At 42.8% G+C, this 26,918-nt stretch overlaps 1 protein-coding gene across 2 annotated transcripts in view; it reads left to right on the forward strand.

Moving 5' to 3' along the window:
• The window catches only part of ASIC2 (acid sensing ion channel subunit 2), a 1,423,043-nt gene that overhangs the window by 1,161,217 nt on the left and 234,908 nt on the right, over window positions 1-26,918 (forward strand). The gene's annotated exons all lie outside the window — the stretch shown is intronic.

Below are 26,918 nucleotides of genomic sequence, written 5' to 3' on the forward strand. Positions count from 1 at the left end.
GGGGCTTGATATCCCCAAATAGAATATCGCATTATATGCATACCACCGTCTTTCTATTCCCCTGATGAATCTCCCCTATGGGAGAGGAAACGCGTAGGGAAAGTAATCTGTTTGTGGTGGGTACAAAACTTAGCCTGACTTGGGGACTGTCCTTGTCAGGACGGGAGCAATACAGGGGCACGACTGGGTAGCATAGTTATTGTGTAATTTTCCCTTGCCCTTAAACATACATGAGGACGCTCCTGAGAAACGACTGATGTGGTGAGATCAAACCATTTTTTATTGAGCACTGGTTATTTTGAGCACTTTATGCACTTTTCACTGTTTTGTCCATAAGAAATCTTTTTAGAAGAATACAAATAAAGGTTATGTTTTAGATTTATCAGGTTCCTCCTGGCTTTATATATATATAGACTTTCTATTAGAGGACCTTACAGGGGTACCATATCTGGTTACTCCTAGTATTTGGCTATTTCCTAGCCCTAACCCTAACTTTAGCCCCAACCCTAATCCTAACTTTAGCCTTAACCCTAACCATAACTTTAACCCCAACCCTAACTGTAGCCCTAACCCTAACTTTAGCCCCAACCCTAACTGTAGCCTTAACCCTAGCCCTAACCCTAGCCCTAATCCTAACCCATTTTTTTTACTGCGTTCACTGAAGGGGTTAACTAGTGGGACAGTTTTATAGGTGTGGTCATTACAGACGCGGCGATACTAAATATGTGTACTTTAATTTTTTTTATTATTTAGATAAAGAAATGTAATTATGGTAACAATATATATTTTTTTTATCTTGGATTTTTTTTATTTATTTATTTTTTTTACATATCTAAATATTTTTTTTTTACTTTATAGCGTCGTCCCGGGGGGGACATCACACTATAGGGTCAGATCGCTGATCTGACACTTTGCACAGCACTGTGTGAGATCAGTGATCTGACAAGCAGGGCTGCAGGTTTACCAGCGCTTGCTCTGATCAGGCGCTTGTAAGCCACCTCCCTGCAGGACCCGGAAGTAGCCCCGTGGCCATTTTGGATCCAGGGCCTGCAGGGAGGAGACGCTCGGTACAAGGTGAGCACATCGCCTTGTACCGAGGGTCTCAGGGAAGCACGCAGGGAGCCCACTGCCTGCGTGATGCTTCCCTATGCCCCCGGAACGCTGCGATCATGTTTGATCGCAGTGTTTCTGGGGTTAATGTGCCAGGCGCAGTCCGTGACCGCTCCTGGAACATAGTGCCGGATGTCAGCTGCAATATTCAGCTGATACCCGAACGCGATTGGCCGCGCTCCCCCCGTGAGCACGGCCGATTACATATGACGTACTATCCCGTCACTGGGAATTAAGTCCCAGGTCACCTTGACGGGATAGTACGTCATATGGGATAAAGGGGTTAAACATGCTCATTGCGTAATGAGCGCTGATTGTTACAGCTGGCTGTACTACCCCAATGACTGGAAGCAAGCAGCTGCAGGGAGAATACAAATTTTCTTTTTACCCTGTAGCTGCGCTTCCAGTACCCCAGCCAGACCCTATTTACTTGCATTTTACCACTTTTTCTGTAGGTAAATTGCAAATAGGTTTTTGCAAGTGACAGATCCCCTTTAATTCCTCCACCATTTTTTTGCAGTTTGTTTTGAGAGCACTTTTAATGTAAGCTTCTAAATACTGGTATCTACAACAGCTTGATTAATATTTCTAACTTTGAAAAGATAGAAACTTTCTCCTTTATTTCTTTGGAGATCTAAATTTAAAGGTAATAATTTCTATTTCTTAGTATTTTGCCATCAAGATTTAGCATATAATGGTCACTGATGAAGAGTACCGCAGTATGCTATGCGTTATATGTACCAGTGTCAATACGGTATTGAGTCACCGCCATTAAATCACTTTGATATTCCAATCATTCTTGTGATTTCCTGGAAGAATTCTTAAGATTTATTCTGGCTTTTTATGTCAAAATGTGACTTATCTTCGTAATTTTTTTTAATTGTGGCTTTAAAATTTCTTCTGTAAAACTCCTTGAACTGTCCTCATAGTTACATTTTCTAAGATTGAATAATTACAATAACATTGAGTGAATCATTTAACAGTAAATTTTTGTTAGAGGGATTGTCAAAAAAGACACAAAGTGGCTTATATAAAAATTATCAAGCAATAGCCGAGCACTTTATTTTATTTTCATGAAGTTGAGAATATACTGATCTAGGCTGAGCTTATCAGCCTGGATATACAGATAAAGTTGTCTTACTTATTAGTGGACTGGATATACATTATTAGTTATATTTCAACAAAAAAAATTGTGGCGCTCACCCACAATATATATTTAATTGAATCATTTTATTGCATTAAAATAGTCATTAGGATATAGTAAAAGTGGAAGCTACAGCTGTTTCACGTCCTTCTGGCGCTTCCTCTCAACTGTGATCAAGATGAAGTATCAGAAAGATGCGAAATGGCTGAAGGTGCCATTTTTTCCACACCTTTAAAGGGAATCTGTCAGCAAGTATTTGCTATCCTCCCTGACAGCAGCCTGATTTAGGCAAAGAGAAGCTGAATCCAACGATGTATCACTTAGATTATTGGATTCAGCTTTTCTCACACAATCAGATTTCTTAGATGTAACATGAATCATAGGTGAGAAAGCTGCCCACGCCCACACCAGGCTCTCCATGTACAAAGTCCATAGACAGTGAGGTGCTTATCACAGGAGGAGGCATTGCCGGACGGATGTTAATCTCTAAAGGTACCTTCACACTGAACGATATCGCTAGCGATCCGTGATGTTGCAGCATCCTGGCTAGCGATATCGTTCAGTTTGACAGGCAGCAGCGATCAGGATCCTGCTGTGATGTCGTTTGTCGCTGCAGAAAGCCCAGAACTTTATTTTGTCGCTGGACTCCCTGCAGACATAGCAGAATCAGCGTGTGTGACGCCGATTCAGCGAAGTCTTCACTGGTAACCAGGGTAAACATCGGGTTACTAAGCGCAGGGCCGCGCTTAGTAACCCGATGTTTACCCTGGTTACCAGCGTAAAAGTTAAAAAAACAAACACTACATACAGTACTTACCTTCCGCTGTCTGTCCCCGGCGCTGTGCTTTCCTGCACTGGTTGTGAGCGCCAGCCAGCCGGAAAGCACAGCGGTGACGTCACCGCTGTGCTTTCCGGCCGCTTGCTTACACAGCGCAGAGAAGCAGAATGCCGGGGGACAGACAGCGGAAGGTAAGTATGTAGTGTTTGTTTTTTTAACTTTTACGCTGCTAACCAGGGTAAACATCGGGTTACTAAGCGCGGCCCTGCGCTTAGTAACCCGATGTTTACTCTGGTTACCGGCATCGTTGGTCGCTGGAGAGCTGTCTGTGTGACAGCTCTCCAGCGACCAAACAGTGATGCTGCAGCGATCGACATCGTTGTCGGTATCGCTGCAGCGTCGCTCAGTGTGAAGGTACCTTTAGTGATAAATGCTTCACAGTTACTAACAGCACACACCTTGACAAGTGTCACATCCCAGAATTCTGTGTTTCGGCCTCTACTTCTTGCTGTCTTCAGGTTACATATCAAAAGCCTGCTGAAAGATTCCCTTGACGGAAATCTGTCTGCAGAGTTTCACGCCCCAAACTATTTACATGTGGATTAAACTCTTTCAAAGACAAGTCCAGCAATACCTTTGCCTAAACAGTCTGTTCCTCCATTGCTGAGTAAACAACATTTAAATTGACATACTGAAAGACTATGGTAGATTCGAAGCCTCTGTCATTTCAGCTCTATTCTCTGCATAGCTTGGCCACCTCCTCCTTGACTAATAACTCCTATGTCTGAAGTTGCCTGAAGCATAGAGACTGGACATGTTTTTGACAAAGCTACATGTTCATATACTTGTAAATAGTTTAGTGAGGGAAATTCTGCTGAAATATACATTTTAACAATCATTTTTTAAAGAATTTGATAGGATATACATCATGGGTGAGTGCCACAATCTATGTTCTTGAAGTTATAATATATGTATAGATAGATAGATGTATTTAACTGATTGATTCTAGTTTAAGTTCCTCCAGATTGGACTATGCTTTTGAGGTTCTATAGTGGTGGCAGCTTATCACTTTGCATGCTGTGAATAATCATTATTTAATTTATTGAATGACATAACAAAATCTTCTCAGGTAAAAGCTTCATGCATATGAGTGTATTATGGCTCCTTATACCCTCTGAGTTATATAAGAAGTACCTATATACACTTCTGTTGGGCCCTACTGTACCGCCATGTGCCTCACATTTCATATATACGCATAGCATGCACTGTTGCATTTTCCTGAGTTTTGACTCAAAACCCATAGGTGGAGACTTATTAAACTACGTGCATCAGACTTTTGTGACTTGCACCATATTTGTTATGTTCTTTAAACAGCTTTGGCATCTTAACCAGCAGAGGCGAGATTTGTATAAAAAGGTAAAGTTTGATTTTCAGCTTGGACTCCTCCATTGTCACCTTTTAAATATATGCATCATTTTTACAGGAGACATTTTTTTCACCTAAAATGATCTCGAAATTCTTCAAAACTCTCCTCACGTTTTCACTCTTAAGAATCTCGCAGCCTGTAATGTTTATTTGTGAGAGATTTTCATTTGCGAATCGTGTATCCGTCTTCTTTGGACGAGCGCATTCATAGCTTATAAATAGAAGTTTTCATGATAACAGGTCTGTGCAGTCAAGGACTTCAGAGGAGCCCTTCTTATTGTATGATACCCTGGAGATGGTTGACTCTTGTGCTTTATCTTGCGTCACAGCCGCGGACTTCAGTAGCTTTATTCAATGTCATGGTTCAACTCCCAGAAGCTTCTTGTCCTGTAACTAACTTTAGGGAAGGTGACCTGATCTAGATGATGATGTGGCTTCATACCGGCTGCACCACTATATAAAGGACTGCACTCCAACCCTGACGTACGATCAGTGGCTGGCAATAAACTAATCCGGAATTTTCCCTTTGGGATGGTGCTATAGCATCTTTATTTTATTATTATCTTTAGGCCAAACTCAAAGATTTTTTACTTTGTTTTACATTTCTTTACAGGTTGGCAGTGACATTCAACGAAACCCTAAAGGATGTACTGATGCATTATTACAGATCCTTAGGCACTTGGTGTGCCACCATGTGGTGTTTATGCCACACACAATATACCTTACAGTACCTCTGTAATCAGGCATCCTTTACGGTGTGTTACAGTTCCTTTTCTTCCATATTCGCATAGAATACATAAGAAAAAACTCACAGTGGTTCCATAAAACTCAGAGGCCTCCAGAAATACAATAAAAGCCTATAGAGGACTTTGAGCGCTACACTATGAACCCTAACATCCCTAATAGTTTTTCCTATTGTGTTGATAAAAACGTCAAACTTTTTTCTGGACTTCAACCTGCCTTGGACATGTGTCCATCCTGCAACCCAATTTATGGGTTTTACCTTAATAGTCAACAGCTCAACTGTAATGTTTTCTTGGGAGATACTGTGACAAATGTCACCAATGCAATTTCAGTCACTAATACCAAATGATATCTATAACAACATGACTATATTGTGCAGACGACATGTTCTCCAGCCATTCTGTCCAGTCCCTGAGCCTACAAATCACGAGCATCCGGAAAATAAAAATCTGATTTATTTCTCCAGGACACTTTCAATAATATTCAATGATTTAATAATGGTAACTCCGTGCTGTAGCCTAGCACGGGAACACGAAACCTGAACCGTATAAAAAGCCCCCAGCTTGAACCTCCACTTTACCATCCGTCATATCTGCTCTCATATCACAGAATGTTTCTGTCACATTTAATATCCTTATAGTTTACACTGGAGAGCACGAGTTCCCACACTTACTCCTTTATACAATATTTCTTTATTGCATTTTAACAAGAACTAATATAAAAAGCGCCGGGAAATTTCAGAAATGAGAAATGAAATAAAGGAAAGGCAAGCAAAACAGGAGGGAAAAAGTCTTAAAAGATAAATGCTTATGTAGTACTAGTCTGACGTATATTGAACCTGATGAATACAAATGGAGCTAGAATTTCAGAGATAGCCACAGGTACGTATCCTAATGTATTATCTCATTAAATTCGGCATAAAAGCAGACGACCAAAAACTTCAATCAGAAAATTCAGAACAGTATATACTGCTACAAATCTCCAATCATGTGGCCCCCAGGTTACATGCAGCAGATTCTACATAGGACTATTGACAGCCCAGACATCAATAATGCCAGGCGAGCCATATTGTACATAGTGAACCTACGACCTTATAATGAGATGAAACAAAGGTACCTTGCAGGTGCCATTCAACAGCAACACACCAACTACCTGAAGAAGGGTCCTAAAGTCCTCATCCCATTTATCTACAGTGTATTCCTATACCAGTTCTTACCACTGTAAAAATTTTATAGGGGAAAACTATCTCATGGGGTCACGATCTCCTAGGTTAGATAGGCTCATGGCTATAAGTTTTTCACGAAAACACATAGGCCATTCATTCAAACTAGCCTCAACCACTATGTTTGTTAGCTGTTAATAGAGTTTCCACGGACAGCTTATTGAAAGCCACTACATTTACTAAATCCCAGGGGTTGTCCTGGCCTTCGCCCTTTAACTCCTGTACAGGGATCTCGACTTACACAAGGACCCCTAGTCTGGGGCCACATAGTTAGCTGACACCCAGTAGAATAAGCTGGCAGCAAGAAAGGTCATACGCAGTGTCAAGACCAATAGGTTATGTCAGAGACAAAATCAGAACTCAAGCGGGTGGTCAAAATAAAAGCCAAGGTCAGAGACCTAGATAAAAAAGGAAGACACAACTGGATCAGAAATCTGACATATAGACCAGGTAAGCAGCACTATTGACTGGCAGTGCAAGTCATAGCTTCAGAGGTTTGAAAAGCTGACAACCCCATCAAGGGTTCTCAGAATGGAGTGCTCAAAACTATACCAAAATTAACCCAATAGATACCTGATTAAGCGGCACCAAAAGTCCCAGGAAAAAAACAGGACTTTCACGATCGCACATCGCCAGCAATAAAGGAGGGCTGCTAACCAGTGGCCAAAGGGGAAATAGAGTAGACACGAATCAGAAAAGATGTTACACCAATACACGTTTGTTGAAACCAGTCATCACAAATCCCCTAGGCTGATATATGTATTTTTTTTCCCTATGCTGGGAGTTATGTGAGAGTCACTATACATTTTTTACAGAACCTTCACATAATAACGTTCATTAAACAAGACAAGCTCTTCTTCACTTTCCATTCCAGAAAGACTGCCCTTTTCAAAGTTTTTCACTCACTAAGTGGAGCGATAGGACACTTTCTATAGAAAAATACCAACATGATCGGCTTTTGTCTGCCCTTATGCACACACTGAGGTCAACTCTGACACATGGTAAGGTTTTTAATATCAGACAGCGTAGGACCGTCCCTATCTGGGTCACCTTGTCGATGGTGGGATGGCTTTTATGCTATTATTGATCAAAAACAGTATTACCAAGAACCCTGTGTTATTTAAATGCACTTTTGCTTTTTACTTATTTAGTTACAGCAGGGTTTTTGCTCATTTTGTTTCTTGTAGGTTTTATATAAGCAATACATGTAAAGTAGCATGGCAATAAAATAAAATGACCCAGTAGCAAAGAGGGGGGGGACTTCAAACCTTTTTATAGAACACTATATCTCCCCAATTATGACACAAAGAGCCACAAACAATTACAAAATAGACACCAGTTGAGAATCTTCAGTCTTCCATAGGCCTACAGGTAAGTACCATGTGACTGCTGTGGGCATCTGGATGATTCATCCCTGTTTTAGTTGGTGGCATAGCAAGAGGCAGGATATTGGCCAAAGTTTGGCAATCAAAAGTAGAAACGATCAACATTTTGGAATTAGAATTCGCATGGTTTGACAAACTTTTGCAAAAATTAGATTTTTTTCACAGCTTTTGCTTTCTACTTATTTAGTTACAGCAGGGTTTTTGCTCATTTTGTCTCTTGTAGGTTTTGCATGTTTTATGGCCAATGTGAACATGTGTTTATGTGCTGCATGTATACCAACTCAAACCAAGCTCAGTTTTTCTTTTTTTTCTTTGTATTTTTGCATTCTGTGCAAGTCGGGGTGTGGCCTCTCTTTCCAGAGCTGGAAATTACATTTAAAGGCTTCCCCAGACTGGTGTCCACTGGTTGGGCCCAGTCCTTTTGTCTACCCTTATTCACACACTGAGGTCAACTCTGACACATGGTAAGGTTTTTATTATTAGACAGCGTAGGACAATCGAGATCTGGGTCACCTTGTTGACAACAGGATGGCTTTTGTGCTATTTTTGATCAAAAACAGTATTACTAAGATCTCTGTGTTATTTAAATGCACTTTTGCTTTATATTTATTTAGTTACAGCAGGGTTTTTGCTCACTTTGTCTCTTGTAGGTTTTGTGTGTATTATGGCCAATGTGAACATGCGTTTATGTGCTGCATGTATAGCAACTCAAACCAAGCTCAATTTTTGTGTTTTTTTTCCTATATTTTGCTTATATGTAGACGCTTGACTAGAACATCTTAGCCTTGTAGTATCTTCATGTATAACTGGATCATTGCACTTCCAGTCCCTTTCTTCATCCCATTGATCTGTGCACCAATTAATTTAACCCTTGTTGCTATATGATATCTATTTTTGTGACCATTTTTTTGGGATGGGTCCTAACTAACATCAGTAAACTCCAAAATCTCTAGTTTTTACCCAGAGTAATTTAGAGAAATCGAGTCCTCATGATTTGATTTAGGCTGTGTGCACACGTTGCGTTTTTTTTCACGGTTTTTCCCGATAAAAACGCTATAAAACCGCAAAATAAACGCATACAATAAGCATCCCGGCATTTAGAATGAATTCTGCATGTTTTGTGCACATGATGCGTTTTTTTCCGCGAAAAAAATGCATCGCGGCAAAAAAACGCAGAAATCCTGAACGGGTGCACATAGCCTTAAACTTCTAACCCCTTCATAAATAATGTTAACAATGTCCAGACTCACCCATCATGGTTGTTAGACGACTGCAGATCATACTCACAGTACAATATGCTGTCTATATCTAACAATAAGGTTTTAATACTAGAGGTTAGGACCCTTCCAAATAGGGTCACCATGATGTGGTGGGATTGCTTTTACGTTTTTTTGATCAGAGTTATATTAACCAAGTACCATGTATTGTTCTCATGCACTATTGTTATTTGTTTTCTGCTGGGTATTTGGTTGTCTTGTTTCTATCTTAGGTTTTGTCTGTTTAGTGGCCAGTGTGAACATGCGCCTACAGGCTGCATGCACGCCAACTTATATTCCAGTTCATCTCTTTAAATTTTGTCTAAAAGAATGGTAGCATAATGCTTCTTAAAAATCATTGCACCCGACAAACATTTGTTGGGTTCTTTCTGGCCTGTTTAGATGGGCTGATAGTTTGAAACAAGCTTTCCTATGGACACTCATTCCTCTATGGGCATTAGGAGTGACTCACATCATAATTGGAATGTAAAAGTTGCTGCCAATGTGGCTTCTGTCTACCGTTAGCAAGACATCATGGCTGATATTGCTATCCTGTCCCACTGATTAGAATAGGTTGAGCCTACATTACCTGCCGGTGTTTGGCAAACAGAAGAAAACACTATGTTAGCAGCACCTCTCACCTCCTGATGCGGAAATGAGAGGCACTGGATAAACTCTTTATAGCTTTATGTACATTATCAATTTTTCATCCTCCTTTTAAAGAAAATAATGGGCATAATAAGCAGAACACCCAAGTAAACCCAGCTGCGAGGTGAACTCGATTCGCTTCCTAAGAAATTCTTACTTTGTGATCTGCCAGGAAAGACGTGAACCAGATGAGCTCTGTGCCATCTAGCCCACTAAACTCCTGTAGGCACTCTTTTTAATATTCATAGTATACAGTATCAAATGCTGCCGACAGATCAAGGAGAATTAGGCTTGAACATCCAGTCATCAGAAGATCATTCAGTAGATGAATCAAGGCGGTTTTGGTATAATGTGATTTCTTGAATGAATTGGGTCATCGAGGTTGTTGGTTCACCAGTTGTCCTGCGGTGACCTTGTCAACCTTTCATTAGCTATATAATGTAGCTGTAATGATTGCTTGCTTTGTACTAAAGGCAGCTTTCTTCAGATTCACTGAACGAATATCGCTTTTTTTCCAGGTCACTGCGGCTTAACAGGAGTCACGTTGCCCTGAGTAATGTAACAAAACCTATAAAAACGTGTAAGAAAAGAGCCATTAAGAAGCTTATACCCAAGTCTCAGAATCACAGATGATGACTAGCATTATATCTAACCTCAATACTGCAATACAGGGGTTCTCAAGCAACTCTTATTTCCACATTGGGAGGTGAGAGACGCCTCTGATGTGGGGTCCTCCTGACTGTTTCCTGCCAGGTCTTGGCAGGTAGCACGCCTATTCTAATTAAAAGGATGATACCTGCCGGTCATGCACCAGACATATTTGTAGCGCCGCTCGATACCCGATGTGGTAGTAAGAGGAATAACCCCTTCAAGGTTGGAATCACATGGCGATTTTGGGTCAGGTTTGTTGCATTTTTTTCAATCCAATCCTTTGTTTGTATAACCTAATGACACCAAAATCTTCATGACTGATTCAATCCTATATGCAAATTGCCTCTTCGGAGAAAAAGAGGACTTAAACTCTATAGCGCCACCTGTTGGAAGTAGCGATCCTACAAGTCACAAACAACCCTTTAACGAGTCATGCAATATGACTTAGGATAAAAGCCAATGCTAAGGTTTATAGCAGTGTATACTGATACTACAGACTGGAATTTGTCTTTGTTTAGTGGTACCATTTGTAAATTTTCTTTGTGTTAAATGGAATCTGTCAGGAGGTTTTTGCTATGTAATCCGAGAGCAACATATTGTAGGGGCAGAGAGCCTGATTCCTGTGATGTGACACTTACTGGATTGCTTGGTATAGTTTGGATAGAAGCCTTGTTTTTTCCTGCTGTAGCAGAGCTGAAACTTCTGGGCTGTGTATAAGACCACCTGAACCCCTTATTGGCAGTTTCCTGTGTACACTGTATATTGTAAAGCAAGCTGCCAATCAGTGGTGATGGTGGGGATAAACAGAATAGCCTGACTGTTGTGCACATGACACCAAGTCCTCTAGTAATAACTTCCTCCCAATAAAACACCGATTATATTGAAACTATATCACCGAGCCTAATAAATGACACATCCATGGAATCACACTATCAGCCCCCTATATTATGCTGTTCTCAGAGTAAATAGCAAAACCCTGCTGACAGATTCTGAGTCGCCCGCCAGGGCCGTGGGGTATTTGGTACTGGTTCACAGGGGGATGTCATGGTGGCGACCCGGTCCGTGGCCCAGGGCACCCATGTAAAAGGGAAAGGTCTTTAAAGGGAATAAAGTTTATGCTCGTGATGCCACCTGTGGTATTCGGTCAAGGTGACCGACGCTGCTTTAAGGGGTCCTCTGGGGTGATGTTATGGCAGCTAGATGGTATAACTTCCCACAGGTGAAGTATGTCCCCAGGGCTTCCCAGTGTGTAGATGGTGGAATGGTGAGAGGTGCAGTAAGGAACGAGGACACAGGTTTGCAGTCTCTTTACCTCGCTTACTGAAGACTTCAGCAGCCACAGTCCAGGGCACTGGATCACAGGGCAGGCAGAGTCTGGCTGGTTTGGAGGCAAGTCCAGAGTCGCCTTATTCAGGTGGAAAGTAGAAGCCTTCCCTTGCGCTGTAGTGGTGTAGTACCTTACTGCTAGAAGCTTCACATAGGGTCCTCACAGATGCTATCTCTTTCTCTCTGTCCCCCGGTTAGGATAGGACATAACCCGTATGACTGGTGATTTGAGCCTGTTTATAGGGTCTTTTAGATGACCCGGCTCTGTGGGGTGTCACCGTGCCTCCTGGGTGTTGGGTCGGACAGGTTTCGTGCGATTAGCTGTCCTGCCAGTCTCTGATGTTAGGCGTGGAGGTCCTCACAACCTCGGTTTTCCAGCTACCAGTGTTCTGCACCTCAGAAGGAGGCAGCCTGCTCGGGGCTGGTCCCCTTCTGGTATCCTCTCTTGTGCTTCCTAACCTGCATGCTCACTGCAATCAATTCTGCCTTCTAAATGTCTATTTTCCGGGAGCTGCAGCTCTGTGGCATGCACAGCTCCGTAAACCCTCTGTCCTCCTCACGGATGTCTGGAACTTTCTAACTTTCCCTATAGACTATCAGTTATATATATATGGGGAGTCACCTAGTAAATAGGATCAAAAGCTCTCCCTGGTGGCCTTTAGTGTGAATGTGTTGCATGTTTGTGGTACCTGGTTACAGTTATCCTTTCTTGACTCCAAACATAGCATCACTCTCCCCGTGAGGAAAGCGACATTACTGTGACGACCAGGACCCTGGGGTGCCACAATTCCCTTTACCATAATTTCATCAAAATTTGATGCTCCTGCTTTTTGATCATTTGTGAGTTGAATGATGTCAAGCAATATAAGCAGGTACAGTACAGGGATGCAAACTGATCAATGATGTGTAGCAATCGTACATCTGGGAGGGGCATTTCCATTGCTGGTATTTTCTTGTTAGCCAGTGAAGAAATTTCGGCACCCCAAATTTTACTTCAGTAATACGAATGTTTTATGATGGTCTGATAATACAGCCTGTAATTTCTCAATGTTTATTTGCATTGCCTGCATATTTAATTCATCTTCAAAATCTACCAAACTGTGTTGCTGAAGAGGTTTCCTCATTAGCTACTGGATATTACAGATTTGTGTCTTACCCAAGAATAGAAGGCCGTGTATCTTAACCACAGTATTTTCTTTTAGGTAAACTTAGTGCATATCCATATAAAAAGTAACCCATATCTGATTAGTAGAAAAATCTAAACCAAACTAGTTGAAATGAACTACATGCACAAAAAACATTTGATTTAAAGGATTACTTCCAACATTCGACTGTATAGTCTGTCCAATCTGACTGTGGCAATCCCTGTCGGAATGGTGTTGTGGTTGTGCGCTCATGCCACCAGTCAATTTATTCTCGATGCCAGAGATAACGGATAACATTTCTTTACCTTCCAGATGTCTGGGTGGTAAAAACATTAGGGACACGATTCATCAAGATAGCGTTCTTCACACCGGTCTTAATGAGGAGATGTGCTGGAATCAGACACTTCTGATTACATACACCTTCCAAGTGCATGTGCCTCTTCATGAATCAGGAGCATTGGAAAAGAGGCATACACCTCTATGTACACCTCACCACAAATCTTACTCCAGTCCTTGATGGAGTAAGCTTTGTGGCATAACAAAGGCCTCCATGCAGGGCCGGCTCAAGGTTTTTGAGGGCCCCAGGCTAAAAAATCTCAGTGGGCCCCCCCTTTAACACATACCACGATTCATGATCGCATATAAACACAGCCATGTAGTATATAACACAGCCCACGTAGTATATAGCACAGCCACGTAGCATATAACACAGCCATGTAGTATATAACAGCCCACGTAGCATATAACACAGTCATGTAGTATATAGCATATCCCATATAGCACAGCCACATAGTATATAACACGGCCCACATAATTTATAGAACAGCCCACATAGCATATAACAGCCCACGTAGTATATAACATGGCACACGTAGTATATAGAACAACTATGTAGTATATAGAGACACTTGCCCCATATAGTGCTGCACAAACGTTATGGCCCCATACAGACACTTTCCCCATATAGTGCTTCACAAACGTTATTGCCCCATAAGATGCTCCATACAGACACTTGCCCCATTTGCTGTTGCTGCGATAAAAAAAAAAATCGCATACTCACCTCTCCGTCGCTCAGGCCCCCGGCACTTTCAATATTCACCTGTCCTCGTTCCAGCCGCCGCTCCATCTTCTTCAGCGTCTTCTGCACTGACGCTCAGGCAGAAGGCGTGCACTAACCACACCACTGCGCCCTCTGACCTCAGCGTCACTGCAGAGGATGGAAGACGGAGCGGCGGCTGGAATGAGGAGCAGGTGAATATCGCGCAGCGCTCCCCTCCCCCTTATATTCACCTGCTCCTGGCGCTGTACAGTCCCTGCTTCCTGGCGCCGGCAGCTTCTTCCTGTATTGAGTGGTCACTGTTACCGCTCATTACAGTAATGGATATGCGGCTCCACCCTTATGGGAGGTGGAGCCGCATATTCATTACTGTAATGAGCGGTACCATGTGACCGCTCAGTACAGGAAGAAGTTGGGGAGTCGGGGACCTGCAGGGACCGTGCCAGCTGCCAGGAGTAGGTGAGTATAATTAGACAGCCCCCGGCCGCTCCCCCTCCCCTGCCGAGTCAGCTCCGTGATTTGCCGCTAGCTGAGGGCCCCTTGGGGAGCGGTGGTCCTAGGCACTGGCAGCTGCCTGCCCTTAACGCCAGACTTGAATGGGCCCCCCTGTCTCGCCAGGGCTCCGACACTTGCCTGGGTACGCCAGGTGCTGACGCCGGCCTGCCTCCATGTGTCATGAATTTGACTAGCGGCGGTAACCACTCCCTCTCTCAAGTACAGCTCCTCCCACTTTAATAGGCAAAAATGGTGTGAAAATACCAAAATTATTCACCTTTTCAAAGCTTTCTATGCATAAAAGCTTTGAAGAATTCTGCCCTAGGTATCTAAATTCAAACTGCCGATGCTTTTCCTAGTAGGCCTGCATTTGACAAATATCAGGCTGTTTACAGAAGCCTTCAACTTCTCCTCATAAACCAACCCCAAAATGTGAAAATATTATGTGAAAATGAACAGGTGTTTAAATCAGGTTTTTACTTCTGTGCATTGTTCCAAATTATTATGCAAATTGGATTTAAGTGCCTTAAAAATCTAATTTTTGGTTTTCCAAAGATACGTTTTAGCACAAAAAATATTATTGGAAGGGGTCAATGATGGAGAACACTATACTAGGAATGGGTCCAGGAAGGGGGACAATATTACAGGATGAGATCTGTTATGAACAGGTGATTCAGAACCACAATGGACCTAGTGGTTAAGAGCACACAAAGTGACCTGATAGTTACTAATATAGGACGAGCTCTGAGACGTGGGAACTCTGCTGACCGCAATCCCTAATCCTATCATACCACACTAGAGGTAGCCGTGGATTGCGCCTAACGCTCCCTATGCAACTCGGCACAGCCTGAGAAACTAGCTAGCCCTGAAGATAGAAAAATAAGCCTACCTTGCCTCAGAGAAATTTCCCAAAGGAAAAGGCAGCCCCCCACATATAATGACTGTGAGTTAAGATGAAAATACAAACACAGAGATGAAATAGATTTTAGCAAAGTGAGGCCCGACTTACTGAATAAACCGAGGATAGGAAAGATAGCTTTGCGGTCAGCACAAAAACCTACAAACAACCATGCAGAGGGGCAAAAAGACCCTCCGCACCGACTAACGGTACGGAGGTGCTCCCTCTGCGTCTCAGAGCTTCCAGCAAGCAAGAAAAACCAATATAGCAAGCTGGACAGAAAATATAGCAAACAAAAGTAACACAAGCAAAACTTAGCTTATGCAGGGCAGACAGGCCACAAGAACGATCCAGGAGAAGGCAAGACCAATACTGGAACATTGACTGGAGGCCAGGAACAAAGAACTAGGTGGAGTTAAATAGAGCAGCACCTAACGACTTAACCTCGTCACCTGAGGAAGGAAACTCAGAAGCCGCAGCCCCACTCACATCCACCAGAGGAAGCTCATAGACAGAACCAGCCGAAGTACCACTCATGACCACAGGAGGGAGCTTGACCACAGAATTCACAACAGTACCCCCCCCCTTGAGGAGGGGTCACCGAACCCTCACCAGAGCCCCCAGGACGACCAGGATGAGCCAAATGAAAGACACAAACCAGATCGGCAGCATGAACATCAGAGGCAAAGACCCAGGAATTATCTTCCTGACCATAACCCTTCCACTTAACCAGGTACTGGAGTTTCCGTCTCGAAATACAAGAATCCAAAATCTTCTCCACTATATACTCCAACTCCCCCTCAACCAAAACCGGGGCAGGAGGATCAACGGATGGAACCACAGGTGCCACGTATCTCCGCAACAATGACCTATGGAATACGTTATGGATGGAAAAAGAAGCTGGAAGGGTCAAACGAAAAGACACAGGATTAAGAACCTCAGAAATCCTATACGGACCAATGAAACGAGGCTTAAACTTTCATAGGAATATAACGAGATGACAACCAAACCAAATCCCCAACACGAAGTCGGGGACCCACACAGCGCCTGCGGTTAGCGAAACGTTGAGCCTTCTCCTGAGACAATGTCAAATTGTCCACCACATGAGTCCAAATCTGCTGCAACCTATCCACCACAGTATCCACACCAGGACAGTCAGAAGACTCAACCTGCCCTGAAGAGAAACGAGGATGGAAACCAGAATTGCAGAAAAACGGCGAAACCAAAGTAGCCGAGCTGGCCCGATTATTAAGGGCGAACTCAGCCAAAGGCAAAAAGGACACCCAATCATCCTGATCGGCAGAAACAAAACATCTCAGATATGTTTCCAAGGTCTGATTGGTTCGTTCAGTCTGGCCATTTGTCTGAGGATGGAAAGCCGAGGAAAAAGACAAATCAATGCCCATCCTAGCACAAAAGGCTAGCCAAAACCTCGAAACAAACGGGGAACCTCTGTCAGAAACGATGTTCTCCGGAATGCCATGTAAACGGACCACATGCTGGAAGAACAATGGCACCAAATCAGAGGAGGAAGGCAATTTAGACAAGGGTACCAAATGGACCATCTTAGAGAAGCGATCACAAACAACCCAAATGACCGACATTTTTTGAGAGACGGGGAGATCCGAAATAAAATCCATAGAGATATGTGTCCAGGGCCTCTTCGGGACTGGCAAGGGCAAAAGCAACCCACTGGCACGAGAGCAGCAGGGCTTAGCCCGAGCACAAATCCCACAGGACTGAACAAATGAACGCACATCCCGCGACAGAGACGGCCACCAAAAGGATCTAGCCACCAAATCTCTGGTACCAAAGATTCCAGGATGACCAGCCAACACCGAAAAATGAACCTCAGAAATAACTCTACTCGTCCATTTATCAGGGACAAACAGTTTCTCCGCTGGGCAACGGTCAGGTCTATTAGCCTGAAATTTTTGCAGCACCCGCCACAAATCAGGGGAGATGGCAGACAAAATTACCCCCTCTTTGAGAATACCCGCCGGCTCAGACAAACCCGGAGAGTCGGGCACAAAACTCCTAGACAGGGCATCTGCCTTCACATTTTTAGAGCCCGGAAGGTACGAAACCACAAAGTCAAAACGGGAGAAAAACAGCGACCAACGAGCCTGTCTAGGATTCAACCGTTTGGCAGACTCGAGATAAGTCAAGTTCTTGTGATCAGTCAAGACCACCACGCGATGCTTAGCTCCTTCAAGCCAATGACGCCACTCCTCGAATGCCCACTTCATGGCCATCAACTCTCGATTGCCAACATCATAATTACGCTCAGCAGGTGAAAACTTCCTGGAAAAGAAGGCGCATGGTTTCATCACCGAACCATCAGAACTTCTTTGCGACAAAACAGCCCCTGCTCCAATCTCAGAAGCATCAACCTCGACCTGGAATGGGAGCGAAACATCTGGTTGGCACAACACAGGGGCAGAAGAAAAACGACGCTTCAACTCTTGAAAAGCTTCCACAGCAGCAGAAGGCCAATTGACCACATCAGCACCCTTCTTGGTTAACTCAGTCAACGGTTTAGCAATACTAGAAAAATTATTGATGAAGCGACGATAAAAATCAGCAAAGCCCAGGAACTTTTGCAGACTGTTCAGAGATGTCGGCTGAGTCCAATCATAAATGGCCTGAACTTTAACAGGGTCCATCTCGATAGTAGAAGGGGAAAAAATGAACCCCAAAAATGAAACCTTCTGAACACCAAAGAGACACTTTGACCCCTTCACAAACAAAGAATTCGCACGCAGAACCTGGAACACTATTCTGACCTGCTTCACGTGAGACTCCCAATCATCCGAGAAGACCAAAATATCATCCAAGTATACAATCAGGAATTTATCCAGGTACTCTCGGAAGATGTCATGCATAAAGGACTGAAACACTGATGGAGCATTAGAAAGCCCGAATGGCATAACCAGGTACTCAAAATGGCCCTCGGGCGTATTAAATGCTGTTTTCCATTCATCGCCCTGTTTAATACGCACAAGATTATACGCACCACGAAGATCTATCTTGGTGAACCAACTAGCCCCCTTAATCCGAGCAAACAAATCAGACAGCAGCGGCAAGGGGTACTGAAATTTGACCGTGATTTTATTTAGAAGGCGGTAATCAATACAAGGTCTCAGCGAACCATCCTTCTTGGCCACAAAAAAGAACCCTGCTCCCAATGGCGACGACGACGGGCGAATATGACCCTTCTCCAAGGATTCCTTTACGTAACTCCGCATAGCGGCGTGTTCAGGCACAGACAAATTACACAGTCGACCTTTAGGAAATTTACTACCAGGAATCAAATTGATAGCACAATCACAATCCCTATGCGGAGGTAGGGCACTGGACTTGGGCTCATCAAATACATCCCGGTAATACGACAAGAACTCTGGGACCTCAGAAGGGGTGGATGATGAAATAGACAGAAAAGGAACATCACCATGTACCCCCTGACAACCCCAGCTGGACACAGACATTGATTTCCAATCCAATACTGGGTTATGGACTTGTAGCCATGGCAACTCCAACACGACCACATCATGCAGATTATGCAACACCAAAAAGCGAATATCCTCCTGATGCGCAGGAGCCATGCACATGGTCAGCTGGGTCCAGTACTGAGGCTTATTCTTGGCCAATGGCGTAGCATCAATTCCTCTCAATGGAATAGGATACTGCAAGGGCTCCAAGAAAAACCCACAGCGCCTAGCATATTCCAAGTCCATCAAATTCAGGGCAGCACCTCAATCCACAAATGCCATGACAGAATATGATGACAAAGAGCAGATCAAAGTAACGGACAAAAGAAATTTCGACTGTACCGTACCAATGGTGGCAGACCTAGCGAACCGCTTAGTGCGCTTAGGACAATCAGAGATTGCATGAGTGGAATCACCACAGTAAAAACACAGCCCATTCTGACGTCTGTGTTCTTGCCGTTCAGCTCTGGTCAAAGTCCTATCGCACTGCATAGGCTCAGGTCCATGCTCAGATAATACCGCCAAATGGTGCACAGTTTTACGCTCACGCAAGCGTCGACCGATCTGAATGGCCAAAGACATAGACTCATTCAGACCAGCAGGCATAGGAAATCCCACCATGACATCCTTAAGGGCTTCAGAGAGACCTTTTCTGAAAATTGCTGCCAGCGCACATTCATTCCATTGAGTGAGCACAGACCACTTTCTAAACTTCTGACAATATATCTCTACCTCATCCTGACCCTGAGACAGAGCCAGCAAATTTTTCTCTGCCTGATCCACTGAATTAGGTTCATCATACAGCAATCCGAGCGCCAGAAAAAATGCATCAATATTACATAATGCAGGATCTCCTGGCACAAGGGAAAATGCCCAGTCTTGAGGGTCGCCACGTAATAAAGAAATAATGATCTTAACTTGTTGAACTGGGTCACCAGAGGAGCGGGGTTTCAAAGACAGAAATAGTTTACAAATATACTTAAAACTCAGAAACTTAGCTCTATCTCCAGAAAACAAATCAGGAATTGGAATTCTTGGCTCTAACATAGAATTCTGAACCACAAAGTCTTGAATATTTTGTACTCTTGCAGTGAGATGATCCACACAAGAAGACAGATCTTTAATGTCCATCACTACACCTGTGTCCTGAACCACCCAAATGTCTAGGGGAAAAGAAAGACAAAACACAGTACAGAGAAAAAAAAATGGTCTCAGAACTTCTCTTTTCCCTCTATTGAGAAGCATTAGTACTTTGGGCCTCCAGTACTGTTATGAACAGGTGATTCAGAACCACAATGGACCTAGTGGCTAAGAGCACACAAAGTGACCTGATAGTTACTAACATAGGACGAGCTCTGAGACGTGGGAACTCTGCTGACCGCAATCCCTAATCCTATCATACCACACTAGAGGTAGCCGTGGATTGCGCCTAACGCTCCCTATGCAACTCGGCACAGCCTGAGAAACTAGCTAGCCCTGAAGATAGAAAAATAAGCCTACCTTGCTTCAGAGAAATTCCCCAAAGGAAAAGGCAGCCCCCCACATATAATGACTGTGAGTTAAGATGAAAATACAAACACAGAGATGAAATAGATTTTAGCAAAGTGAGGCCCGACTTACTGAATAAACCGAGAATAGGAAAGATAGCTTTGCGGTCAGCACAAAAACCTACAAACAACCACGCAGAGGGGCAAAAAGACCCTCCGCACCGACTGACGGTACGGAGGTGCTCCCTCTGCGTCTCAGAGCTTCCAGCAAGCAAGAAAAACCAATATAGCAAGCTGGACAGAAAATATAGCAAACAAAAGTAACACAAGCAAAACTTAGCTTATGCAGGGCAGACAGGCCACAAGAACGATCCAGGAGAAAGCAAGACCAATACTGGAACATTGACTGGAGGCCAGGAACAAAGAACTAGGTGGAGTTAAATAGAGCAGCACCTAACGACTTAACCTCGTCACCTGAGGAAGGAAACTCAGAAGCCGCAGCCCCACTCACATCCACCAGAGGAAGCTCATAGACAGAACCAGCCGAAGTACCACTCATGACCACAGGAGGGAGCTTGACCACAGAATTCACAACAGAGATCCATGATGGGGATATTATTACAGGAAGGGCCAGGATGAAGACATTATTACAGGATGATTCATGTTATCTACTTTCATGAGTGAGCCATAATATTGTAAGTTTCTACCATTCTAAATATATAGGCTTGCGATTGACAGGCACAGCTAACGTGTGGGAAAAATCTACCACAACCTCAAAATCAAGTAACGTCAGTCTAATACTGCATCCAGGGTGACCAATTAATAGGAGTTCACGTCTACTTGCGGTTGTCATACTCCATATACTGGTTTTATAATGCCTTGGTTTTCTCTGAAGAACATTCCCCTTGTCTTATGTTATTTATAACCAGGAACATCTGCACTTCAAACTGCAGAGCTTCAAACATTTCATTCCTCTCTTAGGAGCCATTTTAAGAACAAACTCAATTTGTTCACTGTCATTAACTGTATAATTGATTTATATTGTGTGTTTTTTTTCTATATGAAATGGCCGCCTTTTATTTTTTTTAAGAGAATTTTCATACGATTTCTGCAATTATCTTCAGTAAGACAGGCAGGTGGCCTTCATAATGACTAGTAATAGCCATAGCTTATATATTCCTGGCATTGTAGTGTTATCAGGAAGGGTATTGTGTTGCGTAAACCAGTCAGGAATTGGTTCGGTCCCAGTTGAGATATAATTAGCATACTGATTGTACTTTCTAATTCCATTCGGGTGATTTCCTTCTGACTAAAGGGCGAAGATACATTTGCTGTGAAAGTTTAATATCTAAATTATACTTACAGCAGGGCAGATGTCAGACTGGAGGGCTACAATTATGGTAAGGTACGAGATTAATAGGGTTTAAAAGAAAGCTAGAAATGCTTCAATGACAAACATAAAATTAAAATCATATTATTAAACACCTGATTATAATGTCTAATGGGTATTATTACCAGTTCAATCTCTCTATATGCTCGGTTTGCAGTTAAAAGGGATTTCTTACTAAATATATTTATGGCTTAGCAAGAAGCAATGTCCACCCATTCTGGCCCACGTATGACCAAAGTGAGTGGACGGGTGGCGGTGCAATCATTGGCATGGGAATTCTGATTTTTGTCTCGACTGTATTCAGAACTCCTACAGCAATTAACCAATTAAGCCGGCGCATTCACCACCACCTATCCACTCACCGGAAACCCCCATCCTGGAGGTAAGTGCAGGTCACAGAGGTGGACATTTTTGGTAGATATGCTATAAATGTCTTTTGTGAGACAACACCTTTAGAACCACAGGTGCATGTTTGTTAAATTAAAAGGGTTGTCTCATAAACACCATTCACCACCAATGTACAGCACATGTGATCAACATATAATCGTTGGGAATCATGTTACTAGGCCACCCACAATGTCAAGAATTGGAATCCCTAGGTAAGTAACTTTAGGACCCCCTTCTCGTGATTCCAAAAGGTTCTAGTGGCCAGACTTCTATTAATCATATTTGATCACTTATCCTGTGAACAGATGATTAAAGTTATTATGTGGCCATCAAACGGAGAGGTTATGTCACCCCCACCAGTTAGCAGTTATTTGTTCCAGTAGTGGTCCCATATATTGCTTATATCTGCTGGAGAAGATTTCAGCGGATTGGTGAGAGTGCCAATATTGATGACTAATCCTGAGGATAGATTAGAACAGATGCCTAAACAACTCCTTTAATGTTGTTTAGGAGGATAATACCCATAGAGAGGGTCAATCTTCTGAGCTTATAAATGTGCCACGATAGCAACACTGCTTGCTTTACTTTAGGGTTAGACTGGCCCCCCAAAGTATAAGAGAATTTTCTTGAGGATCCAAATATTGGATCCCAAAGGTTTAGCAAAACCAATGAAAAAATCAAGTTGAGTGATGCAATTAATAGTAGATGTTCTGGATAGATGGAGGATGGGCCCTTAGAATGATTTTTCTCTGCTGAACCAAAAGGAAAACCATTCCAACATTTCTCTGCTTAGATAGGAATCTATTTTAACAGAACAGAGGCCCTGTATTCATTTTTTAGTGTGTAGTGTTCCCAATATATTGGGCAGAGGTCGGATCCCTATTGTCATTGGTGGTGGCTGTGCCCAGTGCCTGGTGCACTGATGCAGTGTTGTGCACATGGTGATGAATGTGCAGTCGTGATGTCGGAATTACAGTCTCCCCATGACTGGTTTGTCTTCCCATGATGGTGATGTAGAGAGAAAACAAGAGAGGCAGCAGTGGTGAGGGAAACTTTAGTAGATGTAAACCAGCAGGTGGTAGTACGAGAGGCTTGACGGTTACATGTCCGAATAACACAGAGGCGCATATCTTAAGGCTGGCTCAACAACAGCAGGAACAGCAACAGGCACACTGGGAATAAGTGGGAACGCATTAGAGTATGTCCCAGGACAGTCCGTAGGATCTCCTTCTTAACCTGCAAGACTAAACTAAAGGCCTATTTTCCCAAATTTCTTCCACCTATATGGTGTTGGTACATCCTAATGGACCTCAAAATCCCAGTAACTTCTTCTCTTCATTACATGTAGATTCGTTATTAGTTTCATCATCGGCTTCTTTGCATTTCAGGACATCACCATAGGGGCTTCTCTGAATCCTGCACATCTGGGTGGATCTGGTAGTTAGGGCATTCCTCCTCATTGAGGGGTAAGCAGGCATAACAGTGACCATTTTCCTCAGCTATTTCTGCTGTGTTGGCCTACTGGAACAGAGAGCGAGCTACTCTCCTACATCCTTGCTGTGGCTTCTTCGCTGCTACTCCTCTGTGAACTAACTACACTCTGCTCTACAGCCAGTGCCTAGAGCTGTTGTAACTTTAAATCCTTCCAGCCCCCTGGAGTTTAAAGGGGTGTTCCCATCTCGAAGATCTTATCCCAGTATGTAGTAGCTGTAGCAATAATAATACCACCAATACCTCCAATTAGAAATGTAGTATAATTCTTCTAATAAGCTATGTCACTTTCTTCTCGTATTGCAGTTGCTTAAGTATCCATAGTTATAACCATTAACAACTAACTATCACTATATGAGTAGTTGTAACCATCGATATATAAGCTACAATGCCCTGCACATGGGGTAAGTGACATAGCGAATCAGAAGAACTATACTGTATTTGTAATTGAAGGTATTTGCCACCATTATTATTTTTACAGCTACTACATATTGGGACAGGATCTTGGAGGTGGGAATACCGCTTTAACTAATTAACTACCTGGAGTTGTGAACTCTATGGTGGAGTTGTGAACTCTATGGTGTGTGAAATGCAGAATAATACTACAGTACCACACACAATAAAGGAGCAAAAAGCAAATAACTATGCATAAAACAATAGAGATCTTTGTAGGAATCAGTGCAACAGCTTAATGATTATGGGGCTATTCAATAGCATATGACATATACAAAACATTACTGTAATCCCCAATATTGGGGCATTGCAATTCCAGCTGTCTTTCATCAGACCTCTAGAACCCCCGCATTATCTTCCACATCTACGATGTCACTGACCAGATCAACATTCTTAGTCGACTTGTTCTGTGGGCTATTTAATGTCCCCAAAGGAGTTCATGTGAATAAGTAAATGAGTCATTATATAATGGAAATTTATGTAACAATCTCATGTACTTTAGACCTCATTTATCAAATCTGTCTAACACGGCAGTTCAAGAAATAAAAGCTGAGCTCTGACTAGTTGCTATGGGCAACAAGGACCATTTGGCTGATAGACGGTTTTGATATAATAGACCCTTTCTGTTTTAATTTCTCCCCAGTAGATGTCCAGCTGACACAGATGCATGACTTGTCACAGTGAATGGGCATATTCATGCCTCATATATGTGCAAATGTAGCAAAAAACACAGCTTGATCTCAACATGTAACTAGATTCTCTCAACCCATGCCAGACGCCTGCGTGCGGTGGACATTTTCCAAACATGTCTTCTTCTCTATATCTAAAGTAGATATCTTGGAAAATAGTGAGGACTTGAAAAAAAAAGTATGCCTTAGTCAAGAAGTAAGAAGACTTGGCATCCAACCTATTTGAGTGCAAGCAGATTCTTTTCCAGGTGATTCTGAAACTACCTGAAAAAGCGCTAAACAAAAGAATGAGCATACGCACTGCAATGTAAGAACGACTGGCTGTCCATATGTTCAGTCTTTGGAGCTTCTTTTCACTGCTTACGTTTCCAAAGACTCAAAGCAGTAACAAAAGTGACCTCATGGGTCTTCCGCTCAATAGTTTATCCAATACAAGTTTTAAATGAAAAGGTTGCTGGCCAAAGATGTCGCAAAAAATAACCGAAAAGATGCCAAAAAAGACACTTCAGGACAAAAGACGCTGACGTGTCCTCCCGAAAACCACATCAGGTTTGCACATGTCGAAAAGAAACAGTGTGAACATAAATGTAGATTCAAGAAAAGAGGAGGGGGGAGAGGGAAGCTTAGGAGCTTGACACGCCGAGACGTGCATCTGTAAACCGTTGCAAATGAATGTAGCTGGTGGGTGCCGTGCCTGCTGGTGATTTCAGCTGAAGTGGAAGAAAGAAAAAGGGAATATCCAGCACGTCCATCCAGTGTAAGTAAAATATCCAAAATTTATTGAAGCATTTTAAAAAACAGTATTAAAAAAGAGAGAGAGAGACTCTCTCTGCCTGACGCGTTTCTGGCGCACCACGGCGCCCTTAGTCATAGGAACTATAAATGTAGATTAGCATTCGAAAAACATGGCTGCTGTCTTCCACAAACAGCGCCACACCTGTCTATTGGTTGTGTGTGGTGTTTCAGCTCTCATCCATTTACTACAAAATAGCTGGCCTGCAATACCAGACAGACAAGTGTGGTGATGCTTGTAGATAAAGCAGCCATGTTTTTCTAAACCTTGACAACTCCTTTAAGAAGTTGTACCCAAGGTTATGGCTTCATTTATGTTCACACTAGGCTTTTTCGCTGCATTTTTTTTTGCTCAGATTCAGGCCCTTAGTAAAATCTTTAATGAAGAGGCGAAGAAGCAATATGAATATGGCAAAGAATTGCTTGATAGTTTACATGTTGAAGACTCAGTGATTCATGCCGTTTTTCCACAGGCTTATCACAAGCGACTTGGCCAATGCAAATCTAACCACGAGAGAAGGATTTTGTGAATGGATGTGAAAAAGATTAATAAAAAAAGCCAGAGTTACCGTCGTAATTGGCTGTGTCTTGCTGCCGCCTCCAATAGCTGTATTTAACCAGCGTCCGCCTGGGGAGGTGTGCTCCGATAAGATGTGCGCAAACCTTTATCCCTTCCCCACTTCAGTATAATCGTCCTGCCCTTGCTAGCAGAAGAGCCGGAGATGGTTACTGTTAAAAATAAAAAAAATATATGAACAGAGGATATGAACAACTAATGTGCTCTACAATATCTGTCAGTATTACATGAGGCGCAGCAGGTCCAGGCCGCCTGTGAACGCCAGATGCTACTACAAACTCCATCATCCTCATTCACTACACAGTACCAGACTGACGACTCCCAACCTAGTGATCTCATTTGCTTCAATCTGTCCATACTTTTCATGACCTTTGCTTATTTACAGTCATTGAGGCTGATTTACTAAACTGTTGGCACCCTACCGACACCCATAAAGAAAAGCGTCTACTTTCCTGTATGACATTGACACGCCAGACATAAAATCAAGGCCACATAGTATTATTAATTAGTATTAGTGCACAAGCGTATTTTTGGTCCTAGTGCGATCTGAAAAAAAAATTGGATCGCTCAGATTGGAGTGACCTGAGCTTTATCTACAGGGTGGCAGCAGGTGAATATGCCTGATTTTGTTATTTTTAAGCCATCCATGCCATATGCAAAGTTTTTGTTAAGGCCAGACAATCCCTTCCAACCAGAATTGAGGACCACTTAATTTACGGTAGTAAATCAGCCCCATTGTTTATTTCCGATAAACCTTTGGGAAATAATTAACTATGTGCCCTTTGGGAAGAGTTTTAAAACTAAACTGTGTTGTGTTCCTAGATCTTATTTTACATAAAAAAGATATAGAGATCTTGTCAAACCTTTTCATTCTTTT

Source organism: Ranitomeya imitator, chromosome 2 (assembly GCF_032444005.1).
Source record: "Ranitomeya imitator isolate aRanImi1 chromosome 2, aRanImi1.pri, whole genome shotgun sequence".
Lineage (NCBI taxonomy): Eukaryota > Metazoa > Chordata > Amphibia > Anura > Dendrobatidae > Ranitomeya > Ranitomeya imitator.